Consider the following 15,504-nt stretch of genomic DNA (forward strand, 5'->3'; position numbering starts at 1 on the left):
AATACATTCCTGCACATACAGCAATCTACCCACAATAGGTTCTAACTAAAAAGAACTCAAACATCCCCTTAGAACACATTAATGTCAGTTTCTCTACAAGATTCCCTGTTCAAGTTTTCTTTATAAATTTCAACTTCTGAAATGAGCCTTCAGTCCACAATACAGGAGGGTGGCATGTACTTCATGCAGATGCAGAACTTAGGGGCTTGCCTATTAAGTATGTATGAGTTTACCTTTCGGAGGAAGGAAGAGGAGAGGCATAAGAAGAATGTGAGGGAAATGTATCACTCTTAAATTGAAGAATTCTCCTTCACCAGTATGCTTGGTTAGTAGGGTTTGTGTGAGGTGTACAGATGTAAGACTGTTCTGCACAGACCCAGCACCCTTACAGCTCTGCCCAGCTTGCTTTGCATTTAGACTTGTGAAATGTTTTTGTGTTTTTGTGCAGCTGGTGGGGAAGTTGTCGAGTGACTGGTATTCTAAAGGTGCTACTGTGTTTCTTACTTTCAGAAATACTGTAAACTGGAGAAATGAGAGTTCTGTATTTTGAAAAGGATTTCTAATTTCTTACCACTGTGGATCATACTTACAACTGTGACTGTCTCTCCTTTAAGCTGCATCAGGCTGAGAGGTAATGAGAAGGCATTTCACATAAATGGAATTAGATAAAAATGCCTCTTCAGAACCTAGAAAATACAGTTTGTACAAAGTCTTAACACCAATGATCAGAGGAGAGAGATTCTCAGGTACTGGACAGAGAAGGAAAGTATTATTATAATTTACTCTGGACCCAGCCAATACTGCCCCCAATTTGCCCAACATATGCCTTACAATAACACATAAAGCTTAAATCATACGCATCTTATCATTTTTTCCATTTCCTATGATTACATATATTTCATGCCAGGTTTTTTTTTATTGTTTATGAATGGATAGAGACAAGACTTTCATTTTTTATGTGCCAAGCAGTCTTATCCTTACTTGTATATCAGATCTGTCAAGAACACAGTTTTTGTGGCTTCAGTTGGAAAAATGCTTGTCCTCCATGGCAAACTACTTTCAGGCGACATAAGGGAAATTTTAGCCAATCTAAAAGTCAGTGACATAATGCTTATGATGAGATATGAGTGTCCACATAGAACCTTCACACCAAGTCTTTTACCTGGCCATAGCTTGCTGCAGTAAAAGTGTCTAGACAAATTTTTTGCTGCTCTGCAAAATATCACACTCTGCAAGCAAAGGTGGGTAATTGACAACCCCATTTTGCATTAAAAATACTTGCTACAACTAGGAAGCAATGGGGCACTCTTTATCTAAAGGGCTAGAAAATAACACAAACAAAACCTCTTCTTCCTTAATCATTTTTATCTTAGCTACCGATAACCGAAAACTTTCAGTGATTTACTTTGCAAACTTGAAGAATTATAACTGGTTTCCAACTATCATACTTCTCATTATATGAGATCAATGTTCTTGAGACACAAAGCACTTTGAAATCTCTCCATAATCTTGCAATTGTCTGCTTGTTCTCAGTTTATGAACTATATACATATGAAGTTTCATTCTCGATTTCTATAAAAAAGAAAAGTTAGTGACAGGATAAACATAGGTATAAATATATAATGAAATGTTTATGATTATTATTGGGCTTCAGAACACTATTGTTTTTAAAATATTCAGAAAGGTGTCTGGAAATAAGGAAGGGAAACAATCTGCAAATACACTGTCATTGTAAAATTCAGAATTTTCTCGAGTCCCCTTCAAATTGTCCTAAATTGAGGAGGTGTGCAATCTGTACATGTTTCTTCTCTCAAATTTGCCTGTAGGAAGCCTTCAGATTCACATGGTTTAGAAGTATCTCTACATTGTATAATAACATCCAAAGAACCAAAAAAGAACAGTTTGGGCTAAATGACAAATCCCTTCTTATATTCATTCTTGACTTACTTTTTACTTAAAAATAAATTTCTATCATTATAATGAGAAAACATGTATATGGTAAGATAACAGGATAACAACCTAGCCATTCATATCTCCAGGAGAACAAAAACTTGGCTTTTTTTTAAGAGTCTGATAGTCTTTAAGACTAAAAACAAGAGCATTTTGGCTCCTCCTTTTAAAATTTCTTCTGATTACAAGTTAGCAATTCCAGGCTATAAGCCTGATCTAGTTCTAGTAAAGTCAAAAGAAAGAATGTCCCCTACCATTTTCCCTTTAGTTAAATGATGCTTTGGTTTTTAATGTTGTCATTAAAATACCTTAACCCTCTTATTACTCTGCTCACATAAAAAACAAATTTTAGACTAGTTTAAATCAGTGTTAAAATTAGTTGAACAGTCATTAACAAGTTTTCAATGTTTTAAGCTATCCAAGTAGGGTTTTCAAATAGTTTAACATAGGAACACAAGCTAGAAAATTAGAAAGACAAAACACACAGAAGTGTGCGCATGCACACACACACATGCACACACGCTCATACACACTCCCGTACACACACATACACATACACAAAGGAAACACTGCTTGAATGCAACATGCAGGTAATTGAAGGAAATATAAATTGTTGTACTTGAATTATTCAGATAATGACCTACTTTCACCATTTCACTTTTCAAATTTGTAACCACAACACAGTTTTCCCAGCCCAGTGGAGCAGCTCCACAAAGTGAGGGTGATAAAGGTTCCTGCAGGGAAGGAAGGTCCTTTACTTCTGTTGAAAAGTTTAAACTCAACAGATTGGAAAGAATAGTAAAGATTGATTGTCAATAATGAAATGCCCCAGATGGAGAAGGTAGCTGCTATCTTTTCCTCTTTTGTAGTTGTTTGGAGTTTCTTCTTTGTATTTCCCCTAATGAGTTATCACAAAAAGATTAAAGTTCCCAATTTCCATTAAAATGTAGAAGTCCTAACTCAGTTAAACTGACTTTCAGGAATTAATGGTAAGTACTTTGATTTGGTTAGAATTTATTACAATAGTTTTTATTATGTACTGTTCATATTCATAGGAGGAGAAGTTTGAGGGAGGTCAGTTTGTCAACTGAGTGAAAGCCCATCCATGCATAGAACAAGAGTTTAGTCACTTCGATGGAGAGATCAGACCACCCCAACCTCTATCTAGCCATTACTATCCCCGCCAATCCATCTACTATTTAATTAACATGCCTCGTTCATTTAGTCCCTGCACTGGTTAGTGCAGGGTAGCCCTGGAATCTACAGAAAATTTTTAAAAAGAAAACAAAAACATGAGAGACTATGGACTCTGAAAAACAGTCTGAGGGGTTTGAAGTGGCGGGAGGGTGGGAGGTTGGGGTACCAGGTGGTGGGTATTATAGAGGGCACGGCTTGCATGGAGCACTGGGTGTGGTGAAAAAATAATGAATACTGTTTTTCTGAAAATAAATAAATTGGAAAAAATAATAATAAAAAATATGAAAAACAAAAACAAAACAAAACAAAACAAAACAAAACAAAAACAAAACAAAACAAACCTGCATTCTGCAGTTTCAATCCAGTTGCCAGATAAGAAATGACAGGAAATTCACCTAATTTTCTGACTTAATTTTCAAATTGTGAGCCACATGGGGAAATATTTTAGAAGAAATAAACTGTCACCATCATCATCATCACCATCACCACCATCACCACCATCACCACCGTTACTACTATCAACACCATCACCATCATCACCACCATCATCACCACCATCACCATCACCATCATCACCACCATCATCATCACCATCACCATCATCACCACCATCACCACCGTTACTACTATCACCACCATCACCACCACCATCATTATCATCTATATCCTTTTTTTTGTTCCATACTAGTCCTTACCATTGATCCAAAACAAAGGTTTAATTTTTTTTCCAAATCATAATGAAGTCATAACTTAAAAAGAAAATGGATAAGTTTCGTTTTAGTTTAAATATTAAATGCACAGATCTTAGTTTAAAATGTTGTTTTCTTAAAACATTTCCATAACTTCCCTGTGTCCCTCCAGTTCTGTCTACCCTTCTTCAAACAAAATTTGCAATAATTCCCTAGGGTAACACTCTACCTACTTTTATTTATTGGTTTATTCTGGGTTTTGTGTCTCACTTGACTTTTTTTATTCTTTTTCATGAAGATAACATATGTATTGCCTAAGAACTTTTTCTCCTAAAATGGATGCATCTGTGGACACCACAGATTTTCTTAACCCAAAGGGACAATCAATATGCTTCATATTGTACAATTTGGGTCTGGGTTTTGATTCCCCCAATCAGTCTTGAGATTTTTACTTTGAGATAGAAATAGACACAGGCAAAATAATATTGAATAAATTTACAGTGTTTACTATTATAATTATCTGTTTAGAATAACTATGAAAACATTGTAAAGATACTTCCTATTATTCTTGATCTTCAAAATGACTAATTTTGTGCTAGTGAACAATGTTTACATGCATATATTTGTACTACTACATGATGTGTTTTTCTTTACAAGCAGCTCCTGGATTGAGTGAAAGGGTCATTCTTCATGAGTGCATTTTCTATGGAAGACTTCAGAAGAGTAATAATTTTCAGGGATTGGGCCTGGGTTGTCTTGTAAGAAGCAAAGGGCCATCTTGTGTTCACATGCAGTGATGTGTGTATTTGTGTATGTATGTACAGTGGTAAAACTGGAACAACATATTAATATGTGTATTACTCTACCCATCACCCCAAATGTAGTTGAAACAAGTAGAAAGGACCACAGTTTCCTAGTGGTAGCATCTTAGCTTACTAAGTGTTTAATTAAGGAAAAAGGAGTGTGGGGGAGAGAGAGAGAGGGAGAGAGAAACTCATAATCTCTACATTTTCTGGAAATGTGGGATCACATTTTCTCTTTAAAAAAAAACAAATTTAAATACATGATCAGAAGTTTGTTCTGAGTTCAAACAAGCTTGTCTCCTACTAAGAACACCTGATCATATTTTTTACTTGGGTGCAAGTATGAGTGATTACTTGGTCATTTGTGCAGGTGGTCAGTATCATCTGATAGCTGGAAGTGGTTCTCAAGACATAGGTGGCAAATAGACGTCCTCATACTTGTTTAAAACACAGCTTTCCAGTACAGCGTGATTAAGCATCCATCAGGTCTAGTGTGAACAATGCGATATAGGAATTAGCCATAGTGCATGGACTGCCCTCTCTTTTTGAAGCTCGTGTAGAAAGTTAAACCATCTTAAGCCCTGGGAGATGCCCAGGCAGAAAGGAAGGGCAAAAGCCAGGGGTGTGCTCTCTGCCTCAATAGAATCCTTCCTGCTTGTAAAGCCATCCCACTCAGTTGGGAGGACAGTAGAGGGATTCCAAAGTCTTAGAGTATCTTGGAAACAGCTCTGAGCACAGTGCCGATGAGGTTGGCCCCAAGAAGGTGTTCACCCTGCTCAAGTGGGTGCACCCACCTTTCTCCAGCAAGTGGACCAAGGACCAGGCCAGGGCCCTGCCCTCACCAAGTGGCCTCCAACAGCTCCTGCTCCCCTATCATCACACAAAGGCCTAGAAGCCCTGACTCCCAGTCTTCGGGCCATCTTGGGCCATTCTCCACGGTCCCAAGATGGTAATGAGGTCCCGTTGTCCTCCCCTCTGTCAAGGACGTAACTCCCTGCTAATCATGCAGCTCGGCTCGTGGTGTCCTAGTGAAACGAGGGCGCACTAGCGCCCGACGTGCCTTGGCGACACGGGCGGCACCGCGCCCCGCTTCGCCCGTCTGGTCCTGCCGCACCCTCTAGGCCCCCTGCCCTGGGCCAGCTGGACCTGGTGGCTGGGCCACCCTCTGTATTTGTATTTGGATTCCTACGTTTGTACTTCTAATACAAATAAATGCACATGTTGTCAAAAATACTTGAGCCAGGAATGAGCATTTTTCTGGTTTGGGGTGGCCTATGAAGACTCGGGAAAGGCAGGCTTGGGTGGAGGTCAAGGGTGCAGTTTTATATGTGGGTCCTTCCCATCAGAGAGGCATGGCAACAACTGCTCTTTTTGGAAGCTCAGCTCCCTGCTCAGCCCCACACAAGGACAGATTCTGCAAATGTTGAAGGGAGGGGGTTAATTGTCTTCTCTGGCAGAAAGTTTGTAAGAGGACAGTGTCCAAAGGAAATGCCTTCCTCTTCCACTCCTGCCAAAGCCCGTGAACAAGGATTTCAAGCCCACCCTTGGAAAATAGGAAACCCCACTCCAGCCAAGCCAAGGCAGCTGGTGCCAGCCTCCAGGGCCTCACTTGCAACTCAGAAATGGATTAAATAGTGTGGGAAGGGATCATACACCTTCTATGTTTCTGGAGAAGAAGCCTGGCCACCTCCAATGTCCAAACACTGGCTCTGGGGAAAGGTATTGCATCCCCACACTAAGTAAAGGCAAACCTTCACAAACAAAAACCACAAACCAATTACAGTTGCCAACACTACAGGCTGACAGAAAATTTGTTCTCTAATCCATTTGAACTGAGCACATATTACTGAAAATGAACAACCCCAGATCCTCTAGCACAACTACTATGACTTCAACAAGACTGGACTCTTCAACAAGGTGACACTACTTCTTCTTAGATGGGCACTCTGCTGGTGGAAGGTAGGGAGAGGCTCTGAGACATTTTCTACTACCTCTGCATGTTTCTGTCTCTGCTCTCAGTCCTAACAAAGGACTCAAAATGTGACATTATGTTTTCAGAAGTTGATTAGACTTCTCCAAGATAGCTAGTCTGGTGTTTTCAGCAACTGCTTCTATATGTGCTTTAACACTGGTGAACATTTCATGTTCATTAATTGCTTCCTCTTACTAGAATTGTCACATTCTCTCTGGCCTGTGGCCAAAGTTGCAGGCCCCCTTTGAGGAATTATAACAATAGCTGTCATGTATGTACTATAAGAACTTTGCACACATTGAATCACTTAGTCCTTCCAGCACCCTGCGATGGAGATTCTATTTTTGTCACCATCTTGCTGATAAGACAACTGAGATGTGGGTTAAAATAACTTGCATGGACGGGTCTGGAAGAGATTATGCTGAGTGAAATAAGTCAAGCAGAGAGAGTCAATTATCATATGGTTTCACTTATTTGTGGAGCATAACAAATAGCATGGAGGACAAGGGGCATTAGAGAGGAGTAGGGAATTTGGGTAAATTGGAAGGGGAGGTGAACCATGAGAGACTATGGACTCTGAAAAACAGTCTGAGGGGTTTGAAGTGGTGGGGGGGTGGGAGGTAAGGGGTACCAGGTGGTGGGTATTATAGAGGGCACGGCTTGCATGGAGCACTGGGTATGAAAAAATAATGAATAATGTTTTTCTGAAAATAAATAAATTGGAAAAAAATAACTTGCCCAACAATATAAACCTAGAAAAATGCAGATGAAGGATTTAAAGACTAGAATGTGACTTTGAGCACTTCAAAGCTCCTGTGCTTAGCAGCTACATGCTGCCAGTTGGTATCTTGAAAACCTTGTTATTATGGAGTGAACTTTTGAGACAGTTCTTTTACTGCAGTAGCCATTCACTTTTTAATTAACTTAAACACACTTGTTTGGAAAAGAACATCTCTTTCAAAGGGACATCTAAAGAATGTGTTAAAATAGCACACTGAGATGATCTGTACTTAGTAGGCATCTCTCAACTAACTCTCAACTAAAGCAACTCTCAACTCAAAAGTCATACATAGAATATCCATTCACTTGATTGCTTGACTTATAATTTAAGAAGAGAGTTCATGCTCAGGCGCTAAAGCTACCAGATGCAGAACTAGAACTCTAGATAAAAGAGAGACTACCTAAAGTCTCAAGATTGGGGACCCTGAGACTTGGAGTGGCATATTTGAACTTCTCACACCAAATGCTTTTCTGAAAACCTTTCGATGACTTTCTCTGGGCTATTAGCCTCAATGAAGTTAGACACAATGAAGTGTCATCCAAACATAGGCCAGAAGTGCTTCAGGTCTGTTCCAACAGGAGAGGGCCGATACAGCATCTTAGGTATTTGTATTGAAAGTATACTAGAAAGCCTGCCTGGAAGTTATTTTTAAGGGTTTTAGAACTAGAAAAGACTGGCTGGCTGCATTAATATATGAAGGAATTAAATAGCACCACCAATTCATTTTTTAAGGTTAATGATAAACTAATCAAGAAAAAATCACTATTTAAACCTGGATTCATAGTGGTATTTAGCCAAAAAAATTGAGATGCTTGCACTTCCTTGATATACTGTAGAGGAAAAGCCTAAGTCTTTGGGAGGTGGGGATGTTGGAATGAGTCCATCATGTGCAATTAATCCATCCACCATCTAACCACAAACAGGGACACTCAGGGATAACTCCTCCAACTAGAGGTTGAGAACTAGAGGTCCTCATTGAGGGAATCTCAACACCCATGAAAGCTCAGGGGAGGCTGCAGATGATGGGAATGTGCTACCATGGACCTGAGATCCCGGTTTCAGTTGAAATTATTAAGGCATGAAGTAGCAGGGCCAGGTGGTGTGGCTTAACCTTCAGAAGCAGTGGATTTAATGAGAATAATAAGCCCTAGGAATGGAGAACATGTCAATCCACAAACATCTGAGGCAGTGGCTAACTGATGCCAAAGTCTATAGGAATGACTTAGATGCAAAGCATACAAGGGCATTGCTTGATATATATACTCAGGGAAGTTCTAGGGAAAGCAGGGAGAAACTCATGTTGGCATAATGAAAGTTCATGGACCCTTACTGCAGCCCCAGGTTTAAGCTGATTCACAAAGTCAGAGTCCCATTGTGGAGCATGAATCACATGTTCATGATCACTAGCCATCAGGGAGATTCAAATCAAAACCACCTTGAGATACCACCTTACACCAGTTAGAATGGCTAAAAGTATATCCTGAGGTTCTTCCTCCAAGCCTTGTTCAGAGAAATGGAGCTATTCATCAGGGTGACTGTGTCAGGAGAAAAGGGAAATAATCATAATTTCTAGAGTTATTTGACATTGGGTATGAGTTTTAAAAATGCCTAAGAACACAAAATGACACTAGGTCCAAGGTCAGAGTGGGGCTATGGAAGTCAGGGCATAAACAGTCTTTTATCTTTCTCTTTGCTTATTCTATACTTTAGGAGCCCAGAGGACTAAGGCTCTTAATGTGTAATACAAGTACACATACTGTAAATTTTATGGAATCTTCAAAAATTTGTTCTTTGAAGACTGAGAGACATAAGCTTTAAGAAAAATCATTCTAGGGACACGTGGGTGGCTCAGTTAAGCAACTGACTCTTGGTTTTGGCTCAGGTCAGGTCTCAGGCAGTGGAATCAAGCCTGGAGTTGGCTCCATGTTCAGTGTGGAATGTGGAGAGATTCTCTCTCCCTCTCTGCCTCCCCCCACCCCCACCTCATGCTCTCAAATAAATAAATAAATAAATAAATAAAAGAGAAAGCATTCTACATGCAAAGTGTTTACCAGTGAAGTCACAGCTAAACCTTGCCAAATGAAACATATGTTGGTATTTAAAGGAAGGAAAACCAGACTACAAAAGTTACCAAGATATGACTGTTTATGTGACAAAAACAGTCATTTTCTTTCTTTTTTTTTTTTTGAAAGGAGTAATATGTTGTTTTTATTACTAGAGAAAAAACGATGATTAAAGGAGTGAAGAAACCTTACTAAGCAGATTTCTGAAGAGTCATTTTCATTTTTTTAAAGAGTTATTTATTTAGTTTAGAGTGAGAAAGACAAAATGAGGGGGAGGAGCAGAGGAAAAGGGAGAGAGAATATCAAACAGACTCTATACTGAGTGTAGAGCCCAACTCAGGGTTCAATCTCAGGACTCTGAAATCATGAAGTGAGCCAAAACTGAGTTCAACACTTAGCTGACTGCACGACCCACACATCCAAAAATCAATCATTTTCTACCATGGTTAAATAATATGAACAAAGGATATCACATATCTTTAAACATCAGTAATATAAAATTCAGGGACAAACATATTCTTATTAAATCCATAACAGAAAAGCTCATGGCTTTATTTATTTGAGGCAGTTGAGATAGGAGACAAAGTGCCTTTTCCTTTCTGACTGTGTTCCATACAATGTTCCGCATGATGCAGAACAGGTTACCAGTTTGCCTCCACATTTGCTGACCTATGGAGTGAGGACTAGTACAATATGAAGGTCAAGTGGAAGCTGGCCTAACTGCCCCAGTTCACCAAAATAATAAACCCAAAATATTTCCATAGCCCTGGAGAAGTTTCTGTCTCTTTCCATCTAAGATGCAAAATATGGAGGAGAAATGAGTCTACCACCCCTTTGTAACTTGCACATGCATCTGGTACAAAAGCTGAACAGACCTTAGAGAATGACTTTTTGTAATAAGTGACTTTGGGGATTATTATAAAATAAATCAAGTTATGGTGTCATTTACAGAGACTATTCCAGGTGTGATATATTTTCTGGAGCAAATGAACAAAGCCCTTGACAGTTAGTGTGCAGCTACTGACCCAGCAAATGTTTTGATTTTAGTCCCAATTAATAAACAACAATAAAAAAGGATTGGCTCTTTCACCTGCAATGGCCATTAATACACTTTGACAATGTAAACTCATGTGTTTCTGTCATGATATATCCAGCCCAGAGGGACCTTAATTATCTTGAGAGCCACAGAGCATTATACTAATCCATTTCAATGGATTCAAAATTATTTAAGTCTTTCAAACAGCAGAATTAAGGATTCTAGATGCTTTAGAGTCTGATAAATTCTGGAGAAGCCCAGGATCCCACTGTATGAACAACTTTCCTAGGAGCCAACTGATCCTGGCCATGTCTAGGTAGTTCTTCTACATGTAGAGACAAAATGTTCCATCTTCAGTCACCCACAATAAATAAATAAATGTTTGATACATCTCTTTGGATTTTGGAAGCAATATATAAAACGTGTAGCTATAACGTTTTTATGTATTTATTGCATAGCTCATAAAGCCAAAAATGTAGGGTCGAACTCATAGTAAAAGAAGTACTCAAAGCAGGCCCTAAGTAGGTACAGGTTGAAGTGCACAGTAGACCTTGTGACTCAGCAGAGCCAATGGTATTTAAGGTATCTGCAACAAACAGGGATGTTGTGTGGAATCTCTGATAGGCTGTAATAGGAAAATCATCAGGCCTGTGCCTTGAATTTTGGAACAAAGACTTGTGCTCCTCTGTTGACAACCATTCTACATTCCAATAGCATTTTCTGGTTTGCTATTGTGCTTGTGGAAATTTAATACCTGCTAGTGACTTGCCAAGGCAGATATGTGGCCTGATATGACCATCATAAATGGAGATGCTATGTATGACACCATGCCTGAATGGAGGTGGAAAGCATAAGAAATTTTGCTTGAGCAGCAGGTACAGATTCTCATGGTATCAAGTCCATATATAAGATAACCATGACAGAAGGGATGGGGGACATGTATAAGCTCAACAAAATGAACTTCCCTTCACCAAAAATGATCTGCCACCAATAAGTGTTCATGTGTTACCAGAGGAGACCAATTCTATCCTCCGATATAGCACCATTCCTTAGGGACCCTAGACATTCACCTGGCCAGTTCATTACATAAAACACATCCTTGTTCTAGTGGTGAGTATTTCCTCTTCATTGGAATAGATAAATATTTTTTATGTGAATTTACCTTTCTTACCAATATAACCATGTACATATCTGCCCTTCTCATTCATGGTCATTGAAGCCCACATAGCATCACCTCTCCTTTTCAGGCCAATTTGACTTGCCAGAACTTCAAATGTTCTCATAGATTTATGAATGGCCTAGAAACAAATGATCTTATTGGTGGCAAATGTTTAAATAGTAATGGTATAATGATATAATCAGTGATAGAAAACACACCACAACTCCTCAGTCAGATAATCCACATTGTCTAATAACACTAGCCGTAATTCCTAAAGGACCAATGGGATAGAAATAAAAAACAAAAGAAATAAACTGTCAGAGCAATTCAGATGTTAACAGACTCACAAAAAAGAGGGCTGCCAGATTTCTGGACACTCAACTTTAATCTGATTTGTCTGTCCCTCTCACCTTCTTCAGCGTGCCTTGCAAGGTTTGAATAAAGCATAAATCTCCTAATATTAACACAATACGGAGCAGAAAATCCCTGCACTTGAGTGAGGTAGCAAAAAATGGGGCCAGCAGACACATGTGTATACTTACGGAGAAGCAGCATCTAGCAAAAAGTACAGATCACCTGGTGCCAGAAAGTTAAATTTTAAGAGCTTAACTCCTATACATTTTCCCCTGGGGGAAAAATAATTGAATAAACTAAGCAAGTAAGAAAATGCAAATTCGAGGATAATAATCTTCCATAAAAGAAAAGCCTTTTTAAAGATAGGAAGTTAAAAAAGTGAGTCCTGTCCAATCCATTTTCCTCTTCCATCCACAAAGCCTATTTTGCCTAATTCCTCGTTTCTAAAAATTAGATGCTGATAAGCATGACACCTGTGATTCCTGCTTAAGTTAGTTTCCTAAGTGCCCCCTCTGGAGGTTCTGACTTTACTAGGTCTGGAGTAGGATCCGGCATTCACCATATACCTTTGTAAAACATTTATCTAACTGAATTGGGAGGAGGTAATGTAGAAAAAACATTTTGGGGATGTGCTATCTGAACAAAGCTCTTTAGTTGTCCCCTTAGAATAGAAGGTGGATGCAAATCATAAATTAAATGGATATATCTTTGAGGCTGATAAGTTTTTGTTTGTTTGTTTTTAGATTTTTAAATTTATTTTAGGAAGAGAAAGAGAGAGAGCATGCTCATTGTTAAGGGCAGAGGGAGAGGGAGAGAGAATCTCAAGCAGACTCCATGCTGAAGCCAGAGCCCCATGTGGGGTTCAATCTCACCACCCTGAGATCATGACCTGAGCCAAAATCAACAGAGGACGCCACCCAAATGCTCTAGGCTGAGAGGTATTTTTGAAACGATATTGAGGTAATAAATCTTCTCTGCAAGCAGTACAGTCCCAGAATTAAGTAGTTGGGCCTCAGACACTGAATTTGTCAAGGGAGGCTAATAGAACAAACTCTGAAAGCTCAGCCTCCACATAATCAGAACTTCCTTACATCACAGCCTCGACAGGCCAACAGAGGGATTCAGCCGCATTCAACGTGTGGAAATATACGTGACTTCCCCTACATGGTTCTGGTCTTTGTTTCCACTTATTGAGTGGATGGGGAAGAGAGATGAGGCTCACAGATGGCAGTTGTATACCAGCTGGGTTGTCAAGTGGCACTTGTGCCATGAGGCAGAGCCAAAGAGCATGGCCGCACCCAACTGACTGCACAGGAGGCTGAGAAGTGTCTGTCAGCCTGCCCAGGAAGAAAGAGGGGGGAGCTTGGAGTTAGGCCAGTAAGAGTCTCTGCTATACAGGTAAACAGAAGTGAAAGTGGGGTGGGGAACCCCTGCAGTTCAAATACCAGCAAGCAATACTGGATAACCCTGTAGCTGATCAATAAACACAGCACATGGTTTTCCATGTGCCAGCAAATGCCGCAGCACCTGGATGCTTATTAGAAATGCATTCTTGGACCCATCCCAGACCCACTGAAATAAATCTGCATTTATAGGCACCTTAAAATTGGAGAGATACTGACTACTCTTGCCAAGTCAGAATTGTCTCCACATAGTTTAATCTTATGGTATCTTCAAAGGTCAGTGAAAATGAAAAGATTCTGATTCAGTTAAAGTTCACCAGACATCTCGACACATATTACTTCAAATTTAACAGCAATTAAAGTAATTTCATATGTGATAAAATGATACATTTCATATTCAGATATATCAATTCCTGTGTATTTCTAGAGTTCTGAGCTCCAAGAACTATCATTAAATCATGTAAGAGCATATAGAATACATAAACATCAGAATTCATACAAGACAAACATATTTATACATATTTAAGATTGTGTGAGATAAAATTCAGATCAAATATCATCACTTCAATCACCTGTGCCAAGAAAGTTGAGAAGCCTGAATGACAACTATTACATTGATGGTCATTTGGGCAAAAACCCAGAGTTACTAAAAGGTTTGCATGGCTATGAGTACAGATGCAATCTACTTTTCACTCTATACCAAGTCCTACTAGGCAGCCATTGGCAGATCTGCATTAAAGATCTGCATTATTTCTTTAGGCAAAAGCCCTTCCATCTGTCAAGCAAGAAGTGTACTAACAAACTCACTGTTGCCAGTGCAAGGCAGGAAATGAAGGCTCTACTCAGAGGAATGGGTGAAAATCATAGCAGAAGATAACAGAATGGTATTCTGATATTTCAAGTATCTTCCCCAAAGCAGGCTGTTTTGTATAATTTTAAAGTATGCACTAAACATCTTCTCCAGAAAAAAATAAAATTTCACTATCTTGGATATTGTAATTCTCCCTTAAAAAACAAGTATTGTAGAAAGAAGTCCCATATGGGCAATGCACATGAAGGTACAACAGGTAATAAGCATTTTCAGTCTTATTACCAATTTTAATATAATAATCTTTATGATTCTCAATGTTTCTTTTCATATTTATTTTATTTGTGAACCACCAGGAAAAAACACATGTAAGAAGGAAAAGAATAGAAATCCACTTTAGAAATGAAGCCAGCTAAGGCCACTAAACATACACCATGATCCAGTACCAAGGTGCTTCTCAGTAAATCAAAGGGCTTAGGTTCAGAGATCTCAAATATGTCTCCAAGCTCTCTAAAAATGTGAGAAAACAATCCTGTTGCATTTATATTATACTTGACCTAACTTATTATATGCCCCAAATTGTCACCAGTTCATGGGTTCTATATTGGCAATAAGAAACAGATTCATTGATTTCAGTTCAGACCTTACAGAAGTTACAATACAAAGACGTACATATAACCCCTTTGGGTTATTTTCCTGTAAATCATGGTTCAGTTTTATTTGGGGTGGCGAGTCAAGGAGGGATTTCCAGCAGAATGATTTTTATAATAGATATTACATATTGGTGAAATTTAGGTCTATTCTGTAAAAACAGGACAATTGGGACTTTTCTAATAATGTGGTAGTTTTGAAGATATTGAATGTATAATATTTAAAAGCAGAAAACCATGCCAAGGTTTGAGTGTGTATTTTCCATACTATCTTCTGTCAAGTCTTTGGAGTGTTGGGGAGCATCAGGGAACTCTACTGGACAGTCACCTTAGCCAGAGAGGTCCTGGGAAAGTTTTACATAACAGGATTCTTTTAAGATAGGAAAATTGAAAACAAAGCTTAAAGTTTGAAAACCTTTGATACTGTCTGAGTCTGGCTCTCTATCCCTCCATTTGCCAGCATGATGAAGATGGGAACAGCCTGGATAAAATGAGGTAACATGTGTCCAGTCTTCAGAATGGACCTCTGTGTGTGGAGAGTATGTGACATATGTCTGGTGTCCTGGCTGTTGCTACTGTCATCATGACTGTTGCTATGTCACAGTGTTACGCAGTTATCCAGAGTAAAGGTACTCTCCA

Source organism: Neovison vison, chromosome 13 (genome assembly GCF_020171115.1).
Source record: "Neovison vison isolate M4711 chromosome 13, ASM_NN_V1, whole genome shotgun sequence".
Taxonomy (NCBI): domain Eukaryota; kingdom Metazoa; phylum Chordata; class Mammalia; order Carnivora; family Mustelidae; genus Neogale; species Neogale vison.